Raw genomic sequence first — 9,823 nt, forward strand, 5'->3', positions numbered from 1 at the left:
AAGAAAATCTTTTATTTGCTGATTCACTCCCCCAAATAGCTGCAACAATCAGAGTAGGGCTAGGTGGAAACCAGGGGCTAGGAACTCCGCCAGAGTCTCCCATGTGGGTGGCAAGTTCACGTCTGTGGGTCATCTTCTGCTGGATTCCCAAGTGCATGAACTGGCTGAAACGTGGAAATGCTGACACCTTAACCCACTGCATCATAATCCTGCCCCCTCCCCCAATTAATATTTACAAGTGATTGGTTGTGAGTAGGACTAAGGCGTAGGGAAAGAAAGAAGAGATTACAATGATCTGTTAGCATTCTTTTGGTGCCATGTGACTTTTTCCAATAAGATGTATTTTATCCATTTGAAAGGCGGAGGGACAGAAGAACAGAAAGAAAGAGAAACAGCTCTTCCACCCTCGGTTAACGCTCCAAATGGCTACAACAGGCAGGGCGTTTGGCCTCCCCAGTGGGAGGCAGGAGCCCAGGCACAGGGGGTCCAGTCTTCTGTTCCCTTAGCAGGAGCTTGGTGGGAAGCAGAGCAGCTAGGGCTGGAACTGGATCTCAGGTAGGGATGCCACTGTCATCCCAGGAGGTGGCTTCACTTGTGCCACAATGCCATTACTGTCAAACATGCCTTGTAAAACCCACCTCGTATTATACTGCTAAATTTAAAAATTTATTTAAAAAAAAAAGCAAGAAATGGCTCTGTCATACCACAGTCATCTTCCAGCTGGTATGTGGATGTTTGAAGCCATCGCCCTAAGTCCCAAACAAGCTCCAACAGTGGCAGTGCAAGGATATACCTAATTACCTAAGGCAGAAGCTCACCAGTCCGTTCTCATTTTGTTTCCAGTGAGCTAAGGAGCAGCACAGGGGACCAGAGTCAGAGAGCATTTAACACAGTGGAGCAGACGGTATCCAGGGCGGCTCGCGTAGGGAGGGACTTCAGGCCAGAATTGGGCTGGATTCTGAGTGCAGCAGGAGCAGGAGAGACGGTATAGGCAAAGAGCAAGGCGCTGATTGGTGGATGGAAAATCACTAAGAGGAAACATAGGGGCGGGGGGGCAGGGGGAGCAGTGAGGAGCTGCTGTGACTAAACTGACCCAGCAGGCTTCCGGCTGAAGACAGACCAAGGTGATGGGGCATCAGTCACCAGGGTCGGGGGTGGAAGGTGGGAGAAGGATGAAGAGTAGGTTAGGTAAGGAGGATGATCACATATTGACGATGGGGAATCGTGCTGCACTGACTTAGCAAGGCTCTTTGCTAAAATTGGATCTTACGAAGAAGTGCACAGATGGGCCTGAAGAAGGTTTAAGGAGCCTGACTCAAATCTGGCCATGCAAAGAATCTGTTTGTCAAGAGCTTTGTACAAGCCCCCACAGTCCTGTGTATAACCCTGGATGCACCTGACTCAACAGGCCTTGATGGGGTCTGAGAACCTGCCCTCAGCTCTCCAGATCATGGTGGAAGGTCCTGGAACACCCCCCCCCTGCCCACCTGACTGGAGCAGAGCTGTGAGTGTATGAAGGGAAGCTGGGCAGTCAGCTGATACGTACTCAGTCTGTGTTCATTGCTTCTATGCATTGTGAATATGTCCATTGTGAATATGTATCAGGTGTCTTTGCCCCGGTCTCCTTGCCCACCCTGTATGCCCCCACCCCCACACACTCCACTCCCACAGCCTTCATCCTATCTTAACTCATAATTTGTATTGACTACAGAAAACATTTGCCAGAATTTAAATGCCAGTCTGGGTTTAAAGCCATACGATCAGAGCTTTCTCTCCCTGCCCTGGAGCTCCCTCTCCTGGCAGCAGCATGTTAAAACTTCTAACAACCAAAACTCCCAAACTGACCATAGGTTCCTTTTGGGGACATATTCAGGGAGCTGTTTCCAACCTCCCAAAATTCAGAAACCTCCCATCAGACAGAAAATGAAAACTGATCCTTGGAAATATGCCAAAATGTTCTGATCTTTAAGGTGTGACTGTCTGAAGAGCAGGAGGGGACCATGATGACATCCCAGTGAGAAGGAACAGCGCACCTGGTGGTCAGGGACAAGAGGGCTTAGGTGGGGAAACCACATTCATTCACCTGCCAAAACTGAAAGGAGGGAAACTGGTTAGGCCAACAGTGGTGCTAAGGCTGCAGCAGGCAGCAAGGGTTCAGTATCCACCCTCTTTATCTCTTTGCCATATACCATGTCACCCAGAATCAGACACCACAAATCGTGTCCCCTGGTAATTCTGTCCTCCAGTGGATCTTCATCACTACCTCTTCCATAGCGCTCAGCCCAGCCCAGTGTCCTGCAAAGAGGAAGCGATATACAGCATTGAGCGCATGGCTGATCCGCTTCTGTACCAAATGCAAAACCCCTCCGTCAGCTCAGTGGGCCCCAAGCCCTGCCTCGGCACCGCCTCCTCCTGCAGAACCCTCAATCCCACATCTCCAGTCACTGCTGAACGCGTGTGTTCTTGTCACTCAGCGCCCTCCTGGACTCATCCATCCTCTTCTGCTCCCAGGTCCGCCCTCATTCTCCCTCCCTGCCTGGTTCTCCACTTTGACTCAACCTTTTTTTTTTTTATTGAAAAGTCAGATTTACAAGGGGAAGGAAGGACAGAGAGAAAGATCTTCCATCTACTGGTTCACTCCCCAAGTGGCCATGACAGCTGGAGTTGAGCTGAGCCAATCTGAAGCCAGGAACTAGGAGCTTCTTCTGGGTCTCCTTCATGAGGGTAGGATCCCAAGGCTTTGGGCTGTCCTCAACTGCTTTCCCAGGACACAAGCAGGGAGCTGGAAGAGAAGTGGAGCAGCCAGGATTAGAACCGGTGCCGACATAGGGTCCCAACACATGCAAGGTGAAAACTTTAGCCATTAGGCTACCACACTGGGCCCTTGGCTCAACTTTTAAAACATTAGTCCAATATTCCCTTCTGACATTTCAACTCTCTCCTTAGTGGTCTCATCTGCTCTCAGGATTTCAACTGTCATTTACATGATGGGGTTCTCCTGAATCAATCTTTAACCAACGCACCTCTCCTTCTCACTTGGACATCATCCTACTCCCTCCTGCTCTTATCTAGTCACACCTCTAGCCTAGAGCTTTTCCTGAGCCCTAAACACCTGCCAGGCACCTGCTAACAGACTCATTGACACGCCAGGCCTCTTCCTCCCAGAGCTGTATCTGGAGGGAAAGATGGACCAATGTGCAGGTGGGAATAAAGTGTTGAGTGCTGTTGTAAGACAAAAGTCTGCTGACTGGCAGTAGCTTGCCTCTCCACAAGCTCACAAGGCAGGTGTGAATCTGAAGGATAAGGTGTTGTAGGGAAAGAGAAGAGGTGAGATCCCTGGAAATGATTCTTGAATAATCATGAAGCACTAAGGAGATAGCTTGGACTTCATCCTAAGGCCATTGGCCACTGGGTCCTTTCAAGCAGAGAAGTGCACCCAGGCACTTCAGGTGAAGAACTGGGTGGACGAGCGCCCACTGGGAGCCTTGGCAGCAGCATTCTTCATGCCACAAATTGGCTGATGGGCCCACTGAGTTTTCATTTGATTCTAAGACTTCACAAATTGTCTGTTTTTACATATTCCATTGTGCATATCAAATACTCAGTAGTCTTTTTAAAAAAGAAATATGCAAATGGATTTGAGATGGTGAGACAGATGAGTGAAAAGGTTGTTCAGGCGGAACACAGTGGGATCTGAGTTAGGACAGTCATCATAAAGAGGCAGAACTGGCTGGACTTGGTGACTGATAGAACATGAGGATCTGGTGAGGGGATGTAACGGATTGTTAACGGGACGCAGCAAAGCTGCCGACTGACATGGAGATCACTAGGGTATTGTGAGTAAAAATACAGAGCCATCGCCAATTAGCTTGGCGATTCTTGAAAGGTCAAAGATAAGTTTACCATACAACCTAGCAATGCCACTCCTTGGGTATATTCCTGAGATAAATGGTAGCATTCGTGATAATGATTTAAAAAATGGAATATTCCAAAGATCTGTGAGTTGGTGAATAAACAAACAGAAGGTGGTGTTATCTGTAGAGTGGAACAAGGTTTGACCAAAAAGAAAAAGAAAAAAGAAAAAAGAAAAGAAAGTGAAGCTCTCATCTGTGGTGCAGTGTGGGTAAACCTCAGAACATTATGCTAAATGGAACAAGTCAAGCACATATTGTAGGGTTCCTCCTGGCTCATGGCTCAGATCAGCTGAGCGTGGGCTGTTGTGGCCATTTGGAGAGTGAACCAGCAGATAGAAAAATATCTCTCTGTGTCAACTCTGCCTTTTCAATAAAAAAATTAAATATATTTTATATACCTTCATATATATAAGTATATGTTAAAAGGTAACTGAAGTCACGGGAGCGAGAGAAATGACACAGGGAATAGAGAGAAAGGGGGTGGAAAAGAGCAAAGGTATGGGCCCAGCGCAGTAGCCTAGTGACTAAATCCTCACCTTGTGACCATGGGGATACCATGTTGGCACCAGTTCGTGTCCTGGCTACTCTACTTCCCATCCAGCTCCCTGCTTGTGGCCTGGGAAAGCAGTGGAGGACAATCCAAAACCTTGGGACCCTGTACTCACAAGGGAGACCCGGAGGAGGCCCCTGGCTCCTGGTTTCAGATCGGCTCGGCTCCGGCTGTTGTGGCCACTGGGGTGCATGAACCAGTAGACAGAGGATCTTCCTTTCTGTAGCTCCTTCTCTCTGTATGTGTCTTGCCAATAAAATAAATCAAAAAGAAAAGAGTAAACATAAAATCAAGGACATCTTCAACATAAAAAAAAAAAAAATCCAGCAGGGAAGAAAAGCCCACAGAGAAACCCAGGGAATGAAAGCCATGGCGAGGTGCAAGGGCTCCCGAGAGGGAGGTATGTCTAAGCAGAAGGCGGGAGAGGACACACAGTGGGGGGATCCAGACAGATAAGTCTCTGGGGTAGGGCCACACCCAGCACGTTACACAGGGGAGCAAAGGGAGCAAAGGTGGACAGCAGCTCCTGAGGAGCACAGAGGATCCAGAACTCTATGTAAGGCAATGGGGTACGAGGGCCAGCAAGCAGGCTGTTTGCTGGGAGGAGCGGAGGAGGCCACCCAACACAGCTGCTTTGAGACGGGAAACCGATGCCGGGGCAGCAGGTTCCAGCAGGTTCCAGGCCCTCACAGAAGTGGCTCCTGCATACTTCCCAGACCCACGTCTCTCCATGTAACCCCACCCTGTGAGACTCAGGGAACCCCGCCATATGGAGCTCTTGGCAGTTTCCCAACATGTCATTTTCTTTCACACCTCCTTCTATTTTCTCACAAGATTTCCTCTGCAAAGAAACCTTTTGCAAACCAATAACACACACCCCCACCGCACCCCACCCCCACACTCCTAGAAACCACACACACATTCCTGGATCCAACTCAGTGCTGGCTCTGACCCTTCCCCATTTACCTGGGGCATCCCATGTGGACTGGGGTTAACCTTTTCTGGGAAGCCTTTCCTATCTGCCCACCCCACAAAGGCAGTGGGCCACTTCCGCCTTTGCGCCCTTGCTATGGCCATCCATCCATACTCTGGCAACACTGTGCCTTTCATCAATTTCCATGTCATCTTCTTTACGGCTTTATGGGCATTGCATTTTTTTTCTTTTCATTTATAGTACCTGGCACATGGCAGATATATAACTAAATAACATCTAGGAGATGAATTCTCCACTCAGCTGCCATGTGCTTTTGCAACTTTTTTCTCTCTAGGGGACTGTCTGTGGCCAGGCTGCTGGGCAGCATTGTAGTGAATGAAGACACGAGAGTTAACAGTAGCCATGGTCCAGGAGGTTTAATCCACACCCAAAGCACAATTTCTCAGTGTTCTCAAAGCCTTACAGCTGCTTTAAGCTTATCAAATAAAACAGGACAGCCAGTGAAATCTGGATTCCAGATAAACAACGACTAATGGTTTAGTCTAGGCATGCTCTTTGCAATTGTTGAGACAGAAATAGATGGACAGATGAGTGTATGGAGACACAGACAAACAGGTGATAGCTAACAAGGCAGATTTAACAATCCTTAGAAAAGCATTTTGGGGGCCAGTATTGTGGCACAGGGAGTTGAGCTCCAGTTTGTGGCATCCCTTATCAATCCCAGCAGCTCTGCTTCTGATCCATCTGCCATGCCTGGGAAGGCAGTGGGGGATGGCCCAAGGTGTTGAGCCCCTGGTCCCACACCAAAGACCTAGATAGAGTTCCAGGCTCCTGGCTTCTGCTGACGCCAGACCTGGCTATTGATCATATTTAGGGAATGAAAGAGCAGGTGAAAAGAGCTCCCTTTCCCCAAATAAATAAACCTTTGGAATAAAAAGTAAATCTCTTTTTTTTTTTTATTAAAGCATTTGCTGTTTATCTGAAATTCAAATTTGCCTGGGCATCCTATATTTCTGTTTGCTAAGTCTGGCAACCTTAGAGGAAAGTGACTTCCTTCTGCTGCTGCAGTGGCTGGCACCTTAAGGGCACCATACCGCCACCCACGTCCATCCCAGAGGCTGCCGTACACCTTAAAAGTCAGACTGGCCAATCAAGAAAAAGCAGTGGATGGGGCAGAATGGTGGGGTTCCCATGCTGGAGTCAGTCCTCTGAATCTTAATTTGGATTTTAAAGGGAGAGAGAGAGAGAGAGAGACAGAGAAAGACAGAGAGAGACAGAGAGAGAGAGAAATTGATTGATTGATTGATTGATTGTGGGCTCTCCCATGGCAGCTCCTTTGTACCTCACCAAACATTCCAGGGAGTAACATATTTAATTACTGTGTGTCCTTCTCTCCTCTGGGCTCAGATGGGAGTGTGTGGGAGCTGGATCAGCCAAACCATACAAGGATACTGTAACTCTAACTTGTCTAACATTGTCTGAGGGCAGGGATTAGACCAAAAAGTCCTAAACTCACCCAGGCACGTGGATTCCCAGGAGGCTGCCTCCCCAGTACCCTGAACCCTGACCACACGTGCCAGATTGGGACAGGACAGCATGGGGAGGGGGGGCAGTGTATCTCACCAACCTCCCAGGTGTCCACCTCCAGCAAGGGTTCACAGGGCCAAGTAAATCTGCCCAGTGACAGTAACATTGGCAGAAAAACTGACAAATGGGAACATCTCCTGCCCTCTAGGTATACAGGGGAGGAGGAGGAAAAGGATGAGGTGGATGGAGTCGGTGATTTGTTAAAAATTATATGAGACAATGACTGCTTTTGCAGCAACTGGAGCAAAGAGTAAATCTTGGCAGTTGTGACGCAGATAGGAGTCCTGCCTCTCTTGCCCACACTTCCCTCATCTCCCTCCGCCCTGCATCAGATCCCAAGGGCTGGCATGGAGAGGGCGCAGGTGGAGAGGGGGGAAGTAAGGAGGTGAGGGGAGCAGGTGTCAGGGGATGGAGAATGTTCTGTATTCTAATGTAATGCTAAGATCCTTTCTGGCGTCAACACCTCTCCCAGGAAGGCAGCACCTCTGAACACTGGGTGTTCACTCATTCCTCTCCCCTGGAGTCTGCCCACTGTGGCCCCTGCCCGCATGGTTCATTTTCAAAAGAGGCTGCTTTCTGAGCACCTGAATAAACAGGGGAGGCTGCCATGAAAAGGGCAGGTGTTCATCTCGTGATCTCTGTTTTACACCAAATGCACCAATGTCCCTCCAGCACCTCCTCCTCCCCGGCTGGTCAACTCCCTACCAGCCATTTAGATCTGGCTCAGGGCTCCAGAGCCCTCCTCTTTGTCACCTGCTCTGTGCCCCATTTACACAGGCAGAAAAGATGAAATAGGGGGAAGGGAAATTCCTGGCTGGGGGTCTGGCAAACATTCCTGGGTTGTGCCAAGCCCACTCTGTGTGCGTCCTTGGAAATAGCCAAGTCGTGTCTAAGATCCCGGCTATAGAGGGTCTATGCCATTACAAAATAGGGGCAGGGCACACAACTGGTATTCTTGCCAAGGGCACAGGCAAAGGGATGTCACTGGATGGAGAAAACTGTACACACAACAAATAGAAGGTGAAACACTTGCATGTTTTTTTGTTTCTTTTTATTAATCTGCTGATTTATTAATGTATTGAGGAACCCAGGAAGAGGACTTAAGGGATGGAGTAGATCTGTTCAGATCAGAATGCTGAATTCCAGTGCTTTTCCTGGATTGAATTGGGCTCCAGGATGACAGCAATTTTCCCATTGCTGCAGCAGCATCTCAGAAACACTAAAACAGCCCGAGTTGATTGAATAGCCATTTTTGGAGCAAGGCTAGTGGGAAATGGGGAAAGGCAAAGATGAACAAGACATAATCCGTGTTCTCTAGGAGCTTACAAGCTAATGAGAGGACCAGCCATATAAATACTCACAGTGGTTTTTGTGTCTATTACATAATGCATCAAAGGCTGGTCCCCACGGTTCCCCAAGACCCTTTCGGGTATTTGGGAGGTCAAAGATATTTTCATAATCATATGAAGACATCATTTGACTTTCCCAGAGGCTGCAACACATTTGATCATGCATCCCTGACTGCCAGTGGACTCCATACTTCTATACTCTTGAGTTTAAAAACACCTTGTCCTTGTTTCTACTTCGTGTCAATAGCAACATAATAACCATAACATAAGATGTACAGATGCAAGTTGATTGGGGTTTAGGTGATTTTTAAGGATGCAAAAAGGTCCTGAGACCAGAAGGATTGAGCACCACTAATTCATATCCTCCATCCCCCATTACCCGATGTTCTGTTTCTCCTCAACAGCTTTTACATAACAATGTTGCCATCCAATTCCATGAAAATCACTCTCTTGGGTGCGTTTTCCCATACCTTGTTTTCCTGCCTGATAGTCATTTTGTGTCTTTGGATTTAGGGATGTTTTTGGAGGCAGCGTGATGGAAGCTGGGCTGGGTTTTCAGGTGACTCAACCATAAGCAGTCATGGTTACATTTGTTTCATGTCCAGTTCCCCTGCAGCTTCTCTGACAGCCTTGTTATTTTCGCTTTGTTTAGATTTTTGCTTTCTGTGGCGGGTTTTTAAGTTCTTTCCTTTCTGTCAGACAGTAAACTACCAGAGCCTGTCCATCTTTCCGTAATTTCAGCATCATATTTTAAAACAGCTTTCCATGGCTTCCTATAATTTTAGTGTTGATAGTACAGGATTATGAAAATAAACCTTATACTTTTACCCTCAAGGGATGAAAATAGAGTCTAGTCTGTAATGAATCTTGGTAGCAGAAAGTCCTTTAGAAAAATCATGCCAAAACGCCTTGCATTTCTGACACTATGAAATTCAGTTTTCACTTGGATTTTATCTTTTTTTAATTTTTGTCCTCCATGAACCTTCAGCTCAGTCTAGCCCTTGACTGTACTCAAGTCCTCACTGTTTTCTGCAAGTGAACTCCCCAGCTGCGGGCCTTTGTTGACAAAATGTTTCATCTCCTCTGGGTCTTAAATTATGTTCTCTTTCTCTGAAGTGAAAACTCAACCAAATGTTTCCCGACGCTGTTCATGGAGATCCTAACTCAGTTTCTCTTAACCTTGTAGAAATTCCAGTGCCCGCCCCGTCTCTCCAACCCCGGACCCTCCTCCAAAATGCTGACATACTTATTATCATCCTTAGATTGTCCCCAGATTTAGTGGTAACTGGCAGGATTCAGGATTTGTTTTGGGATGGGGTAGCTTTCAGGATTTGGTTGCTTAGTTTTGCACTGCAAAATTTAATCACTGGCTAAATCATCTTAAATTCTCTCTTTGGAGGATTGGTCCTTAATGATTTCTTGCTGTGGCTGGCTGTGCCAAGGTGGTTGTATCTATTTCTGAGATAACAAATTCTGCTTTGCTAGGAGC

The 9,823-nt window shown here is 47.5% G+C and overlaps 1 protein-coding gene across 1 annotated transcript in view; it reads right to left on the bottom strand.

Moving 5' to 3' along the window:
- The window catches only part of LAMB3 (laminin subunit beta 3), a 161,306-nt gene that overhangs the window by 71,846 nt on the left and 79,637 nt on the right, over positions 1–9,823 (bottom strand). The gene's annotated exons all lie outside the window — the stretch shown is intronic.

This window comes from Ochotona princeps, chromosome 10 (assembly GCF_030435755.1).
Source record: "Ochotona princeps isolate mOchPri1 chromosome 10, mOchPri1.hap1, whole genome shotgun sequence".
Classification (NCBI taxonomy): domain Eukaryota; kingdom Metazoa; phylum Chordata; class Mammalia; order Lagomorpha; family Ochotonidae; genus Ochotona; species Ochotona princeps.